At 27.7% G+C, this 20887-nt stretch overlaps 1 long non-coding RNA gene across 1 annotated transcript; it reads left to right on the top strand.

The window, feature by feature from the left end:
- The first annotated feature begins 16530 nt into the window (after positions 1 to 16530).
- Positions 16531 to 20617, top strand: LOC129958403 (uncharacterized). The gene is made up of 3 exons (XR_008783223.1): positions 16531 to 16725; positions 17024 to 17081; positions 20501 to 20617. It is a non-coding gene; the product is annotated as an uncharacterized LOC129958403 (long non-coding RNA).
- Positions 20618 to 20887: the final 270 nt, after the last annotated feature.

Genomic DNA, 20887 nt, shown 5'->3' with positions numbered 1-20887 from the left:
TCGGACATTTCCTTCCTTTTATTAACCAAAAGACTGAATACTGTAATTGACTTGTATAGTTATACCAGAAACATTTATTTATTAAAAAAATTGTTAAATTTTAAATTGCTTTTATTGTATCTTAAATGATACTTCAGATTTATTGATCTTAAACTGCCTCTAATACGGGGCGAATACGGTAATTGATTTGTATGGTTATACCAGAAACATTTATTTATTAAAAAAATTGTTAAATTTTAAATTGCTTTTATTGTATCTTAAATGATACTTCAGATTTATTGATCTTAAACTGCGTCTAATACGGTGCGAATGCATATGACTCAGTCCATTTTTCTGACCGAATTTAATCAAGAATTCGACATTATGTAAAGTTATTGTGAAGCTTTAGTATTGTTTGTTTATTTGGATAAGATATATTTCCGGAGATAATGCATTAATCGATACATAACTTCAGGAAATTATTTAGGATAAACTTTCTGGAGCAAGAGGCGCTGCAGTGGCTGTCCAAATAGAAGAAAATAATCGGGAATGACGAGAGCGCCTCTAAAACCATTGCTTTATTCTGCATTACCTCTGGTTTTGCAATTATGTGATAAAATATTAACAGACATTCATGTTGGAACTTGAAATTATAGCATTTTGTTATTTTAACATAATTTGAAATTGTAATGTTGAATCACTTGGAAGATTTATTATTCTCAAAGACAGATTGAAATTTACGTATATTACAATAACGGAAATAATGTTACATACACTTAACCAATTCTTTAAGAGATCTCTTGTAGAAAAATAGTTTTCCAAAAACATGCTATCTATCACTGCGCAAAAGTAGCTGTAACTAAACAGTATGGAGCCTCGCAACAAACGCTTAGAAAACCTTTTGAACATAAAAATTATGACTAATTATTGAAGTTCTTCATTTTTTAGGAATTTGATTGTTCTTTATAAAAGTGTTTATTATTTTAAAAGAGATTTTAATGAAGAAGAAATGAAAAAAAAAGAAGCAGTATTTAGTATATTTTAGTTGTCATAACTTTAATTTTTATAAATGCTTTTACTAATTTTTCACTCACAGTTTGCCAATTTGTAACGATGTCTGTGCGTTTATGTAACTGTAAGACTTTGTGTCGCTCCCTACGAATGGATTTAGTCCTTCTATTCTATAATTCACCACTGCAAACGAATTTTAATTAAATTAAGAATTTTTTTCTGGCATAATTTCTTTCTTTGCGAAGAAACCGAATTTTGGGGTCAATATAATTTTGATTAAATTTCAGTGGTTTCGACGCAGCAACTTTGACATCAATAATTATTTTTTCAAAATATTCAACCATTTCATCAAGTTGCTCAGGAGTTTGTGGATCTAAATTTTGATCGAAGCTAGCATTAGACAATAGTTGTTTAAAATTGATCCAATTAGTGGCAACTTTTCTATTGTTATCAGGGAGTGAGTACTTAAGAAAAAAGCTAAGAACTGGATTATGATCTGAACTGAGTTCAAGGATAGTTGGAATTTAGAACGGGAAAAGAAAGTCTTTAACAATTGCAAGATTTATTGTACTGGCAGAATAAACACCATATCTAGTGGGGGAGTAAGGAGCTAAAATTTCTAAACCTGCATGGAGTGCAAAAGAATATAAAGAGTTACCACGTGCATTATTATTTTGACAACCCCAACTGATAAGATGGGCGTTAAAATCGCCACAAATAATTTGGTTCGAACTGATTTGCAGCAGGTTTTCTAAGTCAAAAGTGACGAGAGCATTATCAGAACTAGGGGGGGACGTAAATAGAGGTAAGAGTAATTGGATCATATTTAACGTCTAGGGCAACCAACGTAGCTTCAACATAGTATAGCGTAGGAGGAGTCATCTCATGATGAGGAATACCGTTAATAACCAAATTTCTGTACCACCACCAGTATTATCAATCCTGTAGCTATAGTATGAGTGGTAATTAGCCAGAAAAATCTTTCTTTGCGGTCTAAGGTGAGTTTCTTGGATAAGAATAACATCGGGGTTATACTTATTTACAAAGGACCGAAAATCATTAATTTTGTTTGAAATGCCATTTGCATTCCAAAAACAAAACGCAGGCTGTTACACTTGAATATAAATTTTCAGAGGGGTTGACTAGACTAGCAAAAATTTCTGACAATATTAAAACTTTATCTACTGATGTTTGCGCATTTTTAACTTTTCTAATTTGTATAAGTAGGTTAGGAAATTCGTTGAAAAGAATTTTAATTTCTTTCATGCCCTCAATGAGTTCCTTAAAGTCATTCGAATTCATGAAATTGAGTGTAGAAGAATCATTTTCATTTTTTTTTGCGTTTCTCGTGGCGCCATCTGTCTTACATCAGCTGGTTTAAAAAGGTCAGCGAAAGATGTGTTTTTACGGATACTGGCCTGATTATTGTTGAATGTAGTTCTGCGCTGATTAGTAATGTTATTGCGATTTTGTTGGGAGGTAGTCGTCTTAGGGAACGCCTCGCATCCTCTGTATTAGGCAACATGCCCACTTTTGCCACAGTTGATACATTTCGGTATTTCAAAACGTTCCTTAATTTCGTATGCATTGGTTTCATGAGTATCACCGCATTTAAGACAACATGGCTTAATGCTGCAGCAATCTGCACTATGGTGAAAATAGTTACATTTAAAACACTGCCGTGTCATGTTTCGAGCTCGATATGGCTCAATGGAAACGCGAAGATAGTTGATACTATTTACGTTGTAAATACTGTTTGCTTCATCATTGCGTTCTAGTTGAACTAGAAAAAACGGCAGCGCCCCCTTTGTTCTTGTTTGTGTGAGTATCATTCTTGTATCTTCTGCGTCATGGTCGATAGGTAAACCTTTAATGACTACCTTGACTAGACGTTTTTTTTTTTTTTTTGTTGTTGTTTTTAGTGATGTAGTAATCATAGCCCTGAGATGTAGCATAAGACTGGATTTTTTTGATGTTGCTCAATGGAATTCTTAATAAAACCGTTTCTAAATTTATTATCTATTGGGCCACAGACTTTTTGAATATCAGATAACATCGTTTGATATAAGTTAGCATATCTAAGCGTAATGCGTGGAACTTTAGTGGGCGTAGTTTCAATTTCGCGCTGTTTTATATCTTCAATCGGTGGGAATCTATTTCTAGTGGTAATTTCTGGGTCAGAATTTTGAGAGGTGTTATTTCTTGCTGTTTTACGTTTAATGGGGGATTGAAATTTTTCGTTCTTTTGCGCTTTAAGGAAGGTTGGGGAATTAGGAGTTAAATTACATTTTGCATCTTGACAGACAAAATGAGAAAGATTACCTTGAGCTTCCTCCAGTTTCGAAATGGCGTCGGCTCGTTTCGAATTTGTAAACGCAAGTACTGTTCCTAAGAAGTGAGGTTAAGGAGTACCCGCTTCAATCAGAAGCTATCTCCTGCAATTGGGGAAAACTGATGAAGGCATGGCTCTTAAGAAATGACATTGACTTTTGGGACTTCCATCGTTTTTGCGAAAGTTCGGAATGCACTCCGAATCCTAACATTTACGAGTAACAACCGTCTCGCCCGCAGGAGAGGATTTTTCCGAAGGATCCCTCAGGTAAGTACTGACCCTGTAGTACTCAGATTTTATAAAAGTCGAGCGTTTATTAAAATAGTGGTTGAAAAATTCAACATGCTTTAACCCCGTTTATTTTAAATAATTTTTTTAAGAAACCAAACATTTCTCCTGAGAGATAAATATTTTAATATATCTTTACGAATGTTATTTTTAATTGATTTACTAGGATAAAGACTTCATTAACCAGTTTCAAACAATGCAGCACATTTGGATATTCTGGAAAGAATGGTAAAATAAATTGTTAGGTAATAAGCAATAGTTTCTTTAAATTTCAAATATATTCTGTTGAAATCAGTTTGTTACTGTTAACAGAAGTGAAAACAAGTGTTGTAATTATTCCACAGTCTCCAGGGTAATTGGGAGCAAACTAGAGTAATTATGAGCTTTGCTGTGACAGAGATAATTTAATTATTAAATTAACTTGGGAAATGGCAGGTTATATAATAAATTAATTTGGAAAAGATATTGTTTGATGATTCTTTCAGAACAATCTTATGTATTTACATAAAATTGCAGCTTATTATTATTATTATTATTTACTTCATATGATCAATTCAAATAGAAGGAAATCGCAAAGTCTGCAAACCGTATTCCCAATTTCCCTAACTAATTTTATATGTTCAAATTTACTACTTGTTTTGTTCTGGCAAAATTGATGATAAAAACCATAAAGGAGTTACACACAGGCAAAGAAACTTTTTTATTGTTGTTTGAAGAAATTATAAATGCATATGCTTATCAGATGATGAATGAATGATTGTATGTATGATCGTATCATGATAAATGTTAATCTCTAGTAAATAAATATCTGTTACTATTCATGATATAGCAACAAGGTTTTAATTAATTAAAGATTTGACGTCGGTTGTTGAGATCGGTTGCTCCATCAAAATACCTCATCACTGGTGAGACGTCAGTTTCATGTATTTCCACCTATACATAAATGAAAACATAAGTGTTATCTATGAAAAATGTAAAATTTCTGAAAAAAAAATTATTTGAATTTTAAGACGTCATATGTAAAAATGATGCTGTAATGAAGTTGTTTTCTTCAAATCCAGTAAAAATATAATTAATTTTCACAAACAATGCATAATACTGTGATTAAAAAATGATAAAAACAATTTATTAGATGTCGTCCCATTACATTGGGCGTAGGTAGCTCTCATATAGTAACAATTTAAATTTGGAAACTATTTATGCTTGATAAGTCTATTAAAAAGAGGCGCTGCACACTAAGCCCGAAGTAAAAGCATTTTTTCCCTATTAAGTAATTTCGATTAAAAAAAATACTTTTTAATCCTTTTTTATGTGATAAATATCAAATAAGTAATGTTGGTACCTGTTAGTTTTTGCTTTACTTTTATAATGTAAAAGGGGAAAGTGACAATCCTTTCTTTTTGAATATGTTTATTTTCTAAATAGGGTGGACATTAAAATGCTCAAACATTCAAATTTTCATTCCAAAGGAAATAAAAACTGAGAAATTATTCTTGACAAATACATCATTTTTGTTTATTTTAATTCACGTTTCAAAAAGGAAACTTATTCAATTAAAACATTTGAAAACCCAAAAGAAATATTTTATTTTCTTTATATATTGAGCACTTTTAAAAACGGATAAACACATAATCATCAAACAAGAGTTAAAAACCATTTTAGGCATATTCATAAGTCGTCTTGACTGGAGAAATATAGAAGTTATTACTTTCAAATGTGATCAATCTGCTTCCATGATTATCCAAAGCACTACAGATATCAATTAAAAAAGAAAATAAAAGTAAAATAGAATGTTTAAAATTGATTACCCTCATAAATCACAGAAGGAAACTATTAAAAAACCACGAACGTGTGAAATTCGAAAGCTTATTTAAATTGGAAAAAAGCTATTTTTCTAAATTTCTGTAGTTGAAGCTGCTGCTATCAAATTAAGACTGATTGCTGTTAGCGGCATCTAAGAAATAGAGAAATCGAAATGACACATTGCTAGCGAAATGTATTTCCAAATTAAACTACTACAGATTTCATGATTTTTTCTCCTTATCAGAAGAATCAATTGCTTTTAAAACGAAAAAATGTAGGGAAAAATTTTCAATTACAATTATTTGTGTTTTTAAATTTATGACTTACCCTAATATCAATGGCAACACTAATATTTGAATTTTGATTTTGGAATTATCACTTAATCGCTGATTAAATTCTCCAAAAATTTCGAAAGGATAAGACAAATATTTTGTTCAGAAATGAAGTCATTTTGATAGACACATTATCAAGGTTTCTGCCCTCTTCCACATGTTTTTTCTACATTTTGATTAGTAAGCCGCCAAATTTCTTATCTTGCTCCCCTTCACACCACTCCGACTCAATCACTTTGATTTACGGTCTTCGGTCCATTCGACCTCTTGACTCTCCTACATTCAAGACCTCCCAAGTTCATATCATGACGTGTCCATGTAATAAACGAGAATTTTATGACAGACAATATACGTTGAGCATAATTTTTGAAATATAAAAACAATACTGAGTGACAATAAAGGCATATTAAACAGTAAGATTCATATATTTAAAATAATTAGCCCAAATGTATTCAGACCTAAATATTTCTGGAGATAGTTGAAACTCCTTCAATATTAAGGTGAGAATAACAACCACTATTATGTTAAAAAAAAATTTATATATATTATCCTATCGTTTTATTTAATATATACAAAAACATTAGCTTGTACGGCTAGTGCGGAATTCAAATATAGATTTGTTAAAAGTGTTCAGTTTAACAGTCTCCAAGAGTATTGTCGCATCGTTTGAGGGTGCCATTTAAGCAACATAAGAAAGCTATTGGTGCTAGATTTAACTCTTGGAGTACACCACCATTTATTTCCTTGGAGAAGACTGTGTGTATAACTTTAACATTGAAATGACGATCTTATATGAGTTAATGATTGATTTTTTTTATTATTATTATTATTATCCTGATGTTCTCTAGATGCTCTACGGACATGACTGAAAGAACTAATTTCAACCCTAGTTGTTGACTCTAATATTATAATTAATTATTATCCAAACAATTTAAATTTAACTGAAACAACGAAAATCAGTGGACTTATTTGGACTTAACAAGAGAAATTTCGAATGGAAAAATTTAAGTAGGTGTTTATGATAAAAATAATGAGTTCGACTTCAAAGCAATTACCATTCTAATTTAAACTCTAAAATTTGCAAAAGCTTAATTTTGAAAAAAAAAAAAAAAAAAAAAAAAAAAAAACCTTATAGGATTTAAAAATTTTGTAAAAATATTTCTTATATTGAGGTTACAATCTTATTATCAACTTATCTTTTAATGATTGTCCTAAAAGCTATTTCAATATAGAAATTTTAATAAAGATTATTTATCTATATCCTAATATTTTCACAATTGAGGATATGATTTTTAGTTTATTCTCTTTTGATTTTATTTATTTGACGCTGAGACAATTTAGTTTAAATCGTTTGATGACAAAGTGCTTTAACAAACGTTGTAGACGAGTTCAGCAGTAAGCTGAACTCGTCTTAAGTTTAAATTTGATAGTTCCACTTGTCTTTAGAAATAACTTTAGTTTTTTTCCTTTGTTATTTAGTACAATTCCTATTGGATTATATTTACATTCAACTGGTATGTTTTCATTGCATTTATTCTTGGTTTTCAAACTTCTAGGTGTTAATGGTACAGTATGTTGTTGTGGTTGTATCAAGTTTTGTAAGTTGAGATTTAGATTTAAATTTTTGAAATCATTTGTTTACTAAATTAGTATTTTGTGTTATCCATGATTACTAGGATTAAAAATAATAAAGAAAATTTTATAAGATGTCGTTCGATTACATAGACTTAAGAAACTCTTCTGTAGTAACGATTTACTTTAGCGGATAATTATTTTTTCCCAAGCTTAATAAATGGGGCGCTGCGATCGTTCACGAAATTCCCCTCCCTCCAAAAAAGCATAAGGGCTTTATCGTATTAAGTGAATGAAAAAATTTTGCGATTTTATATATATCGAATAAATAAAGTGTATGCTCTCTCTTTTTAATTCTATTTTTTATAATATAAAAGGAAAATAAAGAACACCGATTTCTTTTTATCTTTGTTTATTTACCAAATATGATGGACTATAAAGTGTCCAAATTTTGATTTAACCAGGAATAAAAATCGAAACGTTTATTCTTGACAGATACATTTTTTTTATTCTGAGAATACTAGCGTAATATTTACTAAACAATGGTTTCGTCAACGTTATCGGCAGACATCACGACATGACAGTGAATATTCAACGTTGAAGACAGCTCCAAAGTCAAAAAGCAGTTGTTTATCTACATTCCAGTAATACCATAGGAATTTTTTCCACAAACTGTGAACACTTCCCTATATGAACTAATTTTAGCCAACTAAGAATTCAGTATTTCTGAAAATCACTATCTCTTATTGTTGGCAGACTGTGCTAAGTAACACGACTTTTACGACGTTGCCATGACCTGACTATCAAAGCACCTCAACCTTCGCGAAAATTCTAATCTTTAATCTTCACGGCTGTAGTCAGCCATGTCCTGGAAATTATGTCCCCTTACACTTCATCAAATGAAAAAGGACCAGTGCTAAAACTTTATAAAGTCAACAATTTTAAAAAAAGTGGTAGATAATCTTATATCAGAAAAAATATTTTAATACTATTTTTTTTTATCTCTATATATTTCTTAAGGTAAGGAAACAAATATTTCTGTTTATGAAATAAATATTTTCCTGTATCTTTACAAACGCTATTTTTAAATGATTTATCAAAATATAAATGAAATGCTTTATACAACACTCTACATGAACATCACCACAAAACGTCAAAGAAAACATGAATTCTAGGATGTATTTCATAAGGCCATATAATTTAATATAAGTGCCATGAATATTCAACGTTGAAGACATTTTGAAAATCAAAAAGCACTGACACTTTTTTCCAGAAATACAATAAGAATTTTTTCTGCAAACTATGAACAGCTCCCTATATGACTAAACTAATTTTTAGCCAATTCAGAAGTAGGCATTTCTAGAAATCCATTAAATGGTAAAAATATGTACAGAAGACGAAGTAGGCGAGGAAGCGCCCAATCAAAATACGCCGTTTTCAGAGGTGCAAGTGGTAACGATACATAATCTGAAGGAATTTCATTTTCAAATATACATTTCTTTCGAAATGTGTATAAGATAGTTCATGTATATCCTTTCAAGGAGCTTATGCTAATTAAACAAATTGTACTAAACTTGTATACGGTCAAACATTTTAAAAATAGTGGTAGATAATCTTATGTCAGAAAAAATGTTTTAATGCTATTTTTTTTTATATCTATATATAATTTCTTAAGGGTAGGAAACCAAATATTTCTGCCTGAGAGATAAATATTTTAATCCTTCTATACGAAACACTATTTTTAATTGATTTACCAAAATGTAAATATTCTCCTTTCGACTTCAATAACCGGTGATTTTGATTAATTGTCATCTACTTCTGAACATACATTTCCACGGGTAAATAAACATGGATTTCTGATTTATTTTTGGAAATAACTGAATATACTATTCATGGGAAATAAAAGTGCTGAAATTTATTGTTGATATACTTTGTCGTTTTTATCAGAGATTAGCATTACCCTCTACGCAAAGAACGCTCCACACTTTTTGCTTGTTTCGAAAATTATTTTCATTGCGTCTATATTTGACCCAAGTATTACACAAGTATAGTACTGTTTGCCTCTTCGGTCATTTGAAAAAGCATATATTACAATTCTTATTTATTTTAAACTTTCAGCAAAATATAAATTTTGTATGCAAAAAGTGGTATTCCGGAACAGGAATTATAGATGTAAGCTGAAACATAAAATGTTTTTTACATTAAATAATGCTTTCAATGAAATTTATTTTATATTTCTTATATTCGCTTTATGTATGATTTGATGCTTGATAATTTCGTATTTCAAACCGCTTAATCAGATAATCCATGGAGAGAGGGAAAGGAAGCATTATTACTTTGATATCTTTATTTATAAATCCATTAATTGTACCACTGGAAAGAGATAACAAAAAATATACATACGAAAAATTTACGATTTATTTCATGTATAAAATTATTTTAATTTATTACTTAAAATATAATTAATTTTAGAATTTAAAAACTATGCTAATTTCGAATGCCCAGGGTACAGAAAAGCAAAGATATTCTGGAGTTGTGCAAGGATTACAGTTCCACTAATTTAAATCATCCGCGAACATAGATGGCAATGAAAATGAATGACAAAATTTCACATATGATGTAATATAAAAAATTTGTTGTCTGCTTTGTGATATTTTAAATATCTTTGTTTATGTTTGTTAACATTTAATTTTCCTTGGAACTTTAATGAAATTATACTAATTAATCTTGGGAAATGTGCTGAATTTCTTCATTAGTTATGTTAAAGTGGCGCTGCGATTGCTAATATGTACATATACTGTGTAGTTTGTTACGAATTGAATTGTGAAAGTTGAAGATCGCCAAAGTGTCGCATCTGCAATAAAACTATGAAATTCAAATAGCGTTTTTTAAATGCGTTATGATACAGACCACATTTTAGAATGCAACTTTTCTGCTGCATAATAGTTATTATTCTGAGATTCTTAATTCGTTGTAGACCTCACACATAGGAAATTTTATTTTGTATAAAAAAATCATTTGAATACAATTTTGTGGCTTAATTCTCTCACAACTATCTCAGTCATAACAGCAGGATTAAATTTATAAAAATATTTCCTATATTTAAACTACATACTTATACCTTTCTTACAATATATATCCATACTTCGCATTACAATACCAATTACCTCATTTAATTGTATTTCAAACTTAAGAAACATTTTTTTTAAAGCGTCTATATTTAAATAACATATATTTAGAGTTCGAACTTATTGAATTAAACAAATGAATCAAAAAGAAATAAAAAAAAATCTGATTAAATTATAACCTTTTCGTTTAATGAAGATCGTTATATTTATGTAAATTACTTTCTAAAATATAGAAGAAATGATTTATTTTTCGAAAGAGATATAGTAATTATATGAGAAAAAATATCCTTCGTCCTTGATTTTTATTATATATTTTTGAATAAATCAGTTGAAAAGCTATTTACCTTTTCTAAATAATAAAGTGGAAAATATTCAGATTGTATAAAAACGCATGCAATTATATAAACGAACATGTAAGTAATAAAAACTGCGTCAAACATCATGTTAAATTTCGCACTGACTGATTTTTCATCTTGCATTTCTGGATTTTTCGTTTCTTTGCAACCATTAACAATTTCTGGTGAGGTTTCAAGTTAACCTTCAGAAATAAATGCTGAAAAGAACAAACAAGAAATTTTGATTGTAATAAATGATCCCATATTAAATGTCGTTTCAAAAAATTTATTCGCAGTCATTCTTTTTTTTTTTTTTTCTTCTTTTTTTCGAGAAATAATATAATAAATATGCAGTGGGAAAACGGACACTTATTAGATTTCGTAGTAGCGAAGTGAACTGAAATTATAACAAGGGTGTATTTATTTAGGAAGAAATGAAAATATTTTATCATTTCATTTGTTTTAAAGTTTTTAAAATTTATTTTTTGGAGGTATTTCTTTGGCCTTTAAAAAATTGCGTGAATATTTCATTTGTGCATATTTTTAAATGTAAGTAAATTTTATTTCTGAATAAGAAGTGCATGATACATTTACCACAGATATGTGTTTTACCTTCTTCAATTCCACTGTGATATTAAGATTAGATTTATTTAATAGTTTCTTAAAAATAGGCTAAATTCGCCAAAGTAATTGTAACTAATCATTCTTACTGATCGGAATTCTATTGTAGTTTCGATTTGACGTTTGTAAAACGATAAATCGAACTATATTCTTAAACCTTGCCGACATTTGTTTTCGAAATGGCATGTGAAAGCGTACATCTTTTTTTCCATCCTTTATTTAATTTTCATGATCAGTTCGAAATGTACACAAATGTATTTTGTTGACATAAATAAATAAAAGATTTTGTAAGAAATTTGTAAAAGATTATTAATTCATTTCATCAATAGCCCGGACATTCTTGCGAAAAGACTGACCAATTTTTAAGAAATTAACGATGTTTCATTCGATAAGTTTTCATTTTCATTTGATTTTATACCAACAATGAGTAACACTGCTAATTGATTTTTAAATTTTACTTCTCTTTCACCAGTCATATCAGGCTTGAGTTTATTTCATGGACGTGAGTTGGACCCCCCCCCCTCCCTTTTCCCCCAGCTATGCTTCACTTTTCAGCACATTCTGTCTTTTTAATTAATTCTCTTTAATTTCATATACTATTGAACTTTTTAGAAAATGATGTAAATGCAATCTTCTCAACATTTAATACCATGTTCAACTGAAATTTTTTTTATTCACTGAGTTCTTTATTTTATTTACTACCCTTAAACATATAGTATATATTTTTCTCTCGGTTTCCATCAATTTGATCTATTTACTTAAACTTTCTAACTAAAATAAAAAATTTCTAAAACTTTCTTCTCATTTCTTTTAAATTTTTCTATAACTCCTATGTGATATTTAGTCTCATTGTGACTTTCGTTTTCATTATTTACATTTTAAAAATTTATTTTCTTCTACGGTGAAAAAATATTTCTTATTTGTGACATTCCGAAAAAAAGTTAAAGTAAAAGCCTTATAATGTATAGTCTAAACATGTGTTAAAAATGTTATTATACATGAATTTTTATTATTCAGCATTTATTATTATATTTCATTTATTTTTTATTTGAGCAATATTTGAGTAATTATTATGAATATTTGTTATAATCTTTTCCATTTGTATGTTTGTTCAATATGAATCTTTTCTCACTCGGATGCACACAAAAAATTCATCCGAATTTAGAAAAATTTGACTTCTGAGCAACATTTTACATATATGTATACCCTCTAATATTGTTGTCCAGTCATCAGTAACATTTCCTACCAATATATTGCAAATAATATAGTATCAATAAATTGTTAAAGAGTATATATTTCCAAAGAATAATTATTAATTGAAACAAATATTTTCAAACTTAATTCAAAATTATTTAACTTGCATTTATTATTGATTAATTATAAAAGTGAAATTTTATCACAGACTATAATATTGTTCATCAAACTAATTAACACTATTTGCTAAACATTTTTTAAAAAAATTTCTGTTATATAGCAAAGACTTTTGCAGTTTATAATTATTGCTCAGTTTAACATCAAAACAAAGTCCCATATACATTTTTGTTATGTGTAGTAACTGCAAAGTTTTTGCATTCGTGCTAGAACAAAATGCGACCCCCTTTCCCCCCATGTAACCATGCTTAAAATACTTCCATTACTAGCATTGCTTTGAGTGAAGATTCAGAGAGAGGGCATTTTCAGCACTTTTTTATAGTTTTTTTGTAATTTCTTATTGTATATCCATAACTGTGTAGTTTTCCTCCAATTTCCATAGCAAGTACACAAATTTTATAGCTGTTGGATGGTATGTATATATGTTTTCAGTCCATAATTAAAATTTTTTTTAGATAATTTATTCTCTAAAGTGGTTTCTTTTAAACATGGAACTAGAAAATTTTGACTTTATGAAAAGGCTTCGAATCTCTGATAAATATGAATAATAGAAACCTTTATTCTGTTATTAACATAATATAAAGGCATTAAGTCTACCAGTATTTTACTTTTCTGTTTGTTTCTAATGTTCATTTTAGACAAAAATTCATATAAGTAAAATATTTGTTGCAATGTGAAACACTTGGTGTTTGTGCCTTATTTATTATGTGATATTAAAATTAGGTTTTATGTCTGTTTTTTATTATTTTTCTGCTGGTTTTATCAGAACTTGCAAAAAAATCTTTTGCATATGATACTTTCATTTCATTTCAAATCTAGTGTCTGTTTATGTCTGACCAAGGTATTTGTGGTCATTTTGTGAAGGTTGTATTTAGTTTTTGTTTAAACATTTGGCTACTTTTATTTTAATGCAAAATTTTCTCTCGCTGAAGAGTGCATGTTAGGAATGATATAAATATGAAATGACATTCGATCTAATACATATATATATATATATATATATATATATATATATATATATATATATATATATATATATATATATATATATATATATAAACCTTCTTTCGCTCTTTCAATATCTTAATATTTGACTTTTAAATATCTTTATTTCTGCTAAAAGTTGAAGTTTGTGTCCCTTTTAAAATTTCTTCTCTGAGAAATGATCTCATTAGATTATATCAGAGAAATAAATTGATTGAGGAAATATTGGAATATAGCATTAGACAACTAATTTGATTCTGAGAGGAGACTGTGATCTAGTTTGGTGAGAATAAGTATCGGGAATTTAAACTTGATATTTACCAAGCAATTCAATATCGTCTTATAACATTTTCAGTAGATTTCATTATGTTCATTTGAGTGTGGTTAAGTCAATTTAAATTCATCTAAAATACCTATAATAGGCAACCTCAGCCTCTCATGTGTTAAAGAAAGAGTAATAGAGCCTGAATTTAAATAATAATAATAAGCATTTATATAGCAAGAAAACATTATTTAATAAAATCGCATCATTCTGAGTTATCGTCATATTCATATAACATTATCTGAATAGCCAATTATTCCGTTACATCATTGGGATCAGTCCTTGTTTGGGATTGTTAAAAGGTTAACACAAAAGAAAAAATAAAACATTTTAATGGTTCTGTTAATATTAGGCTTAAGCAATTATCCTTGACAAATTCTTCCTGTAAATTTTAATTAAATACAGTCCTTGAAATCACTTAACAGGTGGTCATATAAAGATGATTATTAATTAAATCAAAATATAGATTTCCTGAATGAGATTACATTTTATTAAACTTTCAGTGTGTAATTTAAACACTTCATCAGTATGCTCTCTCGACAGTTTTACAAATGAAATAGATCAGTTAACAAAAGAGCTTTGTTCTGTATATATTTGATTTATCATGTGCAGTTGAAATGCTGATATTTCAGAAAATCTGTGCTGTGATAGTAAAAAAAAAAAAAAAAAAAAAAAATACTGCTTTGAATATTTATGTTAAATTTATCTTAAACAAAATTGATTAGGTTATTCAAAAATCAAGACTTATTCTTGTATTGGGGAAATCTGGAACAGGGTACATAACTTAAACTGTAGGATGATCTGTTGGAAAGTGGGACAAAAATTAGCATAATATGGATCTGGAAATTTCCTTTTTGCTTATAGGTCAAAACAGCAGTATTAGTTTGATTTTAAAAGATTCAAGAACAAATCACTACATAAAATGGGATTCAGAAGTGACTTATAAATGAAATCTCGTCTTATAATAAATTCATCAAAGAAAAGTGCAGAATATTTAATTTAAAGTGTAAAAAAAAAAAAAAAAATATTGAGCTAACGGTTTATAATTTATCTACCAGGTCACAGAATATTGTGTAATTTTTTATGAACAACACATATAATAGGATATACACAACTTTCCTGTTCTTCAAGCAAAGAGATTGACTGCCTGGGATTTCAAGGTGCATATACTTGAAATGAATGAAACGTATCCTGACTAAACAGTCGCACCATACTATTTACTTGCAATGCAGCATAAGTCTTATTTACTTTTATAGAGTAATTTTGAATGTTGTGTGACTGCTTTCATTCTGTATTTTCTTCTAATTATTGTATTTTCACACTAATTAAGTGGCTCATTACAAATTAGTTTAATATATATTATACTGTTGGAATTCTTAAATTTGAAAAGTCATATGCACATCATGTGCATGAAAATATTGTAATTGCTATATGCTTATTCTATCCTTCATGAAAGTGTTGTAATGTCATTTAATAGCTGCTATGGTGATTATTGATAGTTCTCATCATCATTTTTGTCCTTTGATGTTGATGCAACTAAATATATTTCTATTTCAGCTGGTTCTTTTGTACTTGAAGAATTGCTGATATACTTTGAATATTGTGCACTGGCTTGTAATAATTTTCATCAGAAGATTTTTACCACATGCTGCTGGATATAACATTCTTTATTGATAGTTAATAGATACTTATGGGTAATATTTAAAAATAATGATTCTGGCATGAAATGAAATTTATTGTGCAAATCATCATAATGCAAAGTAAGTATTTAAATCAATATTTCATGGCTAAAAGTTTTTCAAAAAGTAGTATTTTTTAGTTCAGAATGCTAAATGCCTTTCTCCAGAGAAAGATAAATTTTATAGACAGAGAGTAAAAAGTATAAAAAAGTGTTTTTTACCATGTTTAGAAAGATATATTTTCTGCATTTTTCTTTCATTATGATGTAAAATCGTATCTGCCTATGATGAAAATCCTATTCTCCTATTCATATATTTATTATATAATATTTGTTGAATTAGTTCAGAATTTTTAAAATACTTGTGGAATGATTTTTTCAATTTTTTTTTTTTTTTTACAATAAATATCAATGCACCAGGAACATGCAACAATATCATTCAGTAAATTTCTAGCGATTCTTTTGAAGATGTTTGACCCTCTGAATCACATATTTTGTGTATTGTGTATTTAATATAAAGTTTATTTTTCTTTTTAATGATTCTTGTAAGTAAATTGCATTAAGTATATTTTACCTTAATTTTCTAAATTCTTCATTCTTTTTTTCTTGATCTTGCCATGTATTATACACTACACATAATTTGTATTACCTACACTTAGTCAAATGATATTGATTTTTATTCTAAGGTATATTGAAATAGTTATCTTCAGATATTTTCTTATTCCGCATGCATATAGTATTTATTTTTTTACTTTAATAACAACAATTCTTTTTATACATTCTTTATCTGAGAAAATATCTCATCAGGTTAGATGAGTCAAATAAATAGTTTGAGGAAGTACTGAAGTGTGTCATTGTAACAAATAATTTCAGTCCAAATGGTGCCTATGAACTAGAGGTTTATTGTGATTGCACTCTCTTGATTTTGCTGTTCATGTAATAGGAAGTTTTCCTGTCTGGAGTTGTAAGGTATATTTTTGTGCTGTGTGTATTATATTTTACCTGAATTAAACTTGCATTGAATTTCTATTTAATTGTTTTTTGAATTCATAATACATCATTGAAAATCCTAATCTTGCATTCTATATGTATGTTATGTTCACAATGTGCATTTAATTGTAATAGCTAAAATTTTATTCTACTTGTCTAAAAGTATCGTAATGTAGTTTATTCAGTTGCTGTTAAGGTGGCTCTTGATATTGCTCGTAATAATTTTGTCCTTTGTTGTTGATGGCACTGTATATATTATAATACTTTTCTATTTCAGATGCTACTTTTGGATTTGTCTTGAGAAAATTCAGGCATGTTTAGAACATTGAAGAGTAGTCAGTAATAAATTAAATTTTATATGGATATATTAAATAAGTTGCTTATATTAAATGTAATGCGCCTCCGTATTCTTTTAAAGCCAATTAATTGACTGTACAATCTTACTAGACATATCTTTTTGTTATATTATGAAATATTTTTGGACACAATTAATATATTTTGTGAATGCAATTGTATTTTTTCTTTTCACATTTAAATATAGTTCTTTTTAAGAAGTCTCCATCAGTATTCATTTTCAAATTCAGCTTTGAAAATATTAATAGATAGATATTTATAAAACTTAATTATTTCTTAAATTTGAGAATGAATAGAATCAGAATAAAAGTAATTATGTAAGTTTATCATTGGATATATTCATTATTAGTAAATAATAGATGCTTTCATGTTATAATCAAAGATGATATTACAATTTTGTGTTGACGTTCACTGTGCAGATACTCTTGGAACATGAATGTTGCCTTTCATGTTCTACTGTCTGGTGTTTCTGGACATAAAATTCATAATTTAGTTTTCCTGAAATTAATGTTGTATACCATTTTTTTTTCCTTCAATTTATTCAAATTGATTTATTTTGTTGTATAAGTCATCTTGGACCTACATGTATTGTTTTTATTACAGTATCTACAGATACTGTTATGAAAACAATAGATTAAAAGGGGTAAAATAATTTTATATCAAAAAGTTTATTCAAATTCTATAGTTTTTAATAAAGAATGCTGAAAGTGTTTCTCTACTTAAATTGAAACTAAATTATTTAAGAAGCGAATTGAAATTAAGAAAAAGCATATTCTCTATAATTTTCTCAAAGGTTGATCAATATATTAGTACACTTCTTTTATTAGCTTGTAAATCATGTCTGCTGATAATGAAGATCTTGCTTTGCCACTAATTTAAATGTTATGTCATTGTTGAAATCAATTCCAAAATTTAAGATAATACTGAGGTTTTACTTTTTTTTTTTTTTTTTTTTTTTTTTTTTACTGTTGCATTTGCTAATTTTATTTTGAGCATTTCTTTTGAATTATTTGGAAATTTTCTTTTCTCTTAATGATATATTTTCAATTCTGTTTATGTAATATAAAGTTTTAGTTTGCTTTTGAATCATTCTTTTATTTTAAGTACATTATTTTAAATATATTTTTCCTCTCTTCTAATACTTATTAATTATTGTGCATAATTTTTCCATATTTTGTATGCTACACTTAATATATTTTGCCAACGTTTTCTAATAATTCGTAAGTATTGTTCTTTATTCCCTCATTTTATGTATACAACATGTAAATTATTTCACTTGCACTTACTTGAAAAGATATTGTTGAATATTATCTTACCTCAAAGTATTTAAATTGTTAAATTTCTGATGGTTTCCTTTTTTAAATTTAACATCCACTTAGTGTGTTTGAATGGTTTAAAATTGTAGTGTTTAAAATATATTTTTATTAGATGAAAATTAAAATATTACAACTTAATTCTAATCTCCATATGGCTTTTAAAGAGTTCTGGTATTAGTGAGGGAATCAATTCAGATTGAACTTTTTTTATCTGGTATTTATTTAAAAAGAGTAAATAAAAGCATTGTATAATTAATTATCCATAAGAAGGTGTAAATGAGGATTACAAGCCTTCTTTTGTTGACTCTCTCGTGGATTATTATAGAAATTTCTCATTATTTATATTTCACTGGTTGAGAATTGTATCCTATTTTAACATTTTCCGTCTTAGGGAAAACTCGCATCAGTTTGGATAAGTCAGAAAAAATGTGTGGGAAAAATATTAGAAATTGATGTTGTAACTGATCATTTGATTCCATGTGGGGTCTGTGAAGAATAGTCTTATCATGATAAAACTGTCGTTACTTTGCTACTCATTCGACAGGAAGTTTCCTCTTCCTGAAAATGCACAGTGTAATGTGTGTATTTAAACTGAATTGCCAGTCTCATCATATTATTTGCCTACTTTGTGGAAATTGTTTTAATTAGATTTGTGTAGACATTTTAAAAATTTCCAAAATTTTGAATGTGAAAGGATTGCTTTCATTCTAATTTCTCTTTTTATCATTCATCATAATACTCATTCCAGGACTCTTTACTAATTTTTTAAATTCATGTTACAACATTCAAAATCTTTTTAACTTGAAAACTATTTGTACATCAAGTATACTGTGTGCTTGAAAGTTTTATATCAACTAGAATTCTGTTTCACTCTGCATTAAATGCTGTATATTTGTAGCTGTTGTTTAGGCCTTTTGATATTTCTCATTATTATTTTGTTCCTTGATGCTAATGGAATTAAATATCTATTTTTGTATCAGGTGTTGCCTTTGGACTTTCCTCAAACAATTTTCCATGTATTTTTAATATTAAGCAATGGTAAGTAATAAATTAAATTTTACTTAATTATCAAAGATGATAGCTTGCATTAAATGTGCTACGGCTCCATGTACTTTGAAAACCAAATATTGTTTTAAAATTCTTTGTTCAAGTTTTGTTACTGTGATGAACTGATTTTGAACACATTTAAAACACAATTCTCTTAAGAAGGCTTGCATCATTGATCATTGTAACTTTCAGTTTTTAAAGTATTTTAGGATTAATAATCATGAACATCTCTTCTATGTTTGTACTTACGAATTAAATTTACTGGGCCAGGAAATTTTAAACTAGTAGATGGTGCTGCATATAATTTTTGTATTATTTACTAAGTGCTAATTCTCCATAATATTCAAAGCATCTGTTCCAGTATGTGCAGAAATGTGTTGTGTGTTCATGTTGTAAAGTACTGAAATAAAAAAAGAATTATATCTAAAATATTTGAAAGATTTATTTTCTGTTCGTGAATGGTAAATGTCTTTCACTAGTTAAAATTAAATAATAATTATAATTAAAATTAAATAATAATTATAATTAAAATTAAATAATAATTATAATTAAAATTAAATAATAATTATAATTAAAATTAAATTTTTATAAGCATAAAGTTAAAAATAAGAAAATGCAAGATCTCAACAATCTTCACCAAGCTACATCAGTAATTGAATATTTTCTTTTTTGGATATATAAAGTCATTTCTGCTGATAATGAAAATTATATTTTGTTATTCTTTGAAAAGTCGTGTGATAATTATTGAAATGAATTTCAGACTTTTGGGATGTTACTAAATTTTACTCGTATAACTTTTTTTACTGCAATATTTAATAATTTTTTTATTTCAAATATTTCTCTTCAATGGTTTGATAATTCTCTTCTCTTTGAATGGCATATTTTCGATATTAATTGGGCAGTATAAAGTTTAGTTTTGTTATTCATAATTTTTTGAAGTAAATTGCTGTAAATACTTCTGTATTCAATACTTTTTATATTTCATAATCCTTATAATAATTTGTTCTTTGATATTGATAGTTATGTTTTTATTTCAGATTACTTTTTGATTTCATTTGAGAATATTCTGATATATTTTGTATATTGAGGAGTGGTAAGTTGTAAATTATGTTTTCTCTGAAATATTAAAAATAGTTGTTTGTATTTTATTTACTGTGTATCCATATTCTTTTAGAGCCCAAATATTATATGCAAATTCTTACTGTGCATGTGCTTCTTGGTCGCAAAATTATAAAATATTTTTAAATACAATTAAATCTATGCTTTTCATATTTAAATACAATTTTGCGGAATTTAAATAAGTGATCTTTGTCACATTCTGCTCTGAATATATTAATACTATAATGTATACAAATATTAATTTGAGATCATTATTTATTAGAGAATGAATAATGACATTTAGAATGCAGGTTAAGTAAATTTAA

Source organism: Argiope bruennichi, chromosome X1 (genome assembly GCF_947563725.1).
Source record: "Argiope bruennichi chromosome X1, qqArgBrue1.1, whole genome shotgun sequence".
NCBI lineage: Eukaryota > Metazoa > Arthropoda > Arachnida > Araneae > Araneidae > Argiope > Argiope bruennichi.
Note: the sequence above shows the minus strand (reverse complement) of the source record. Positions and strands in the feature narration are given on the sequence as shown.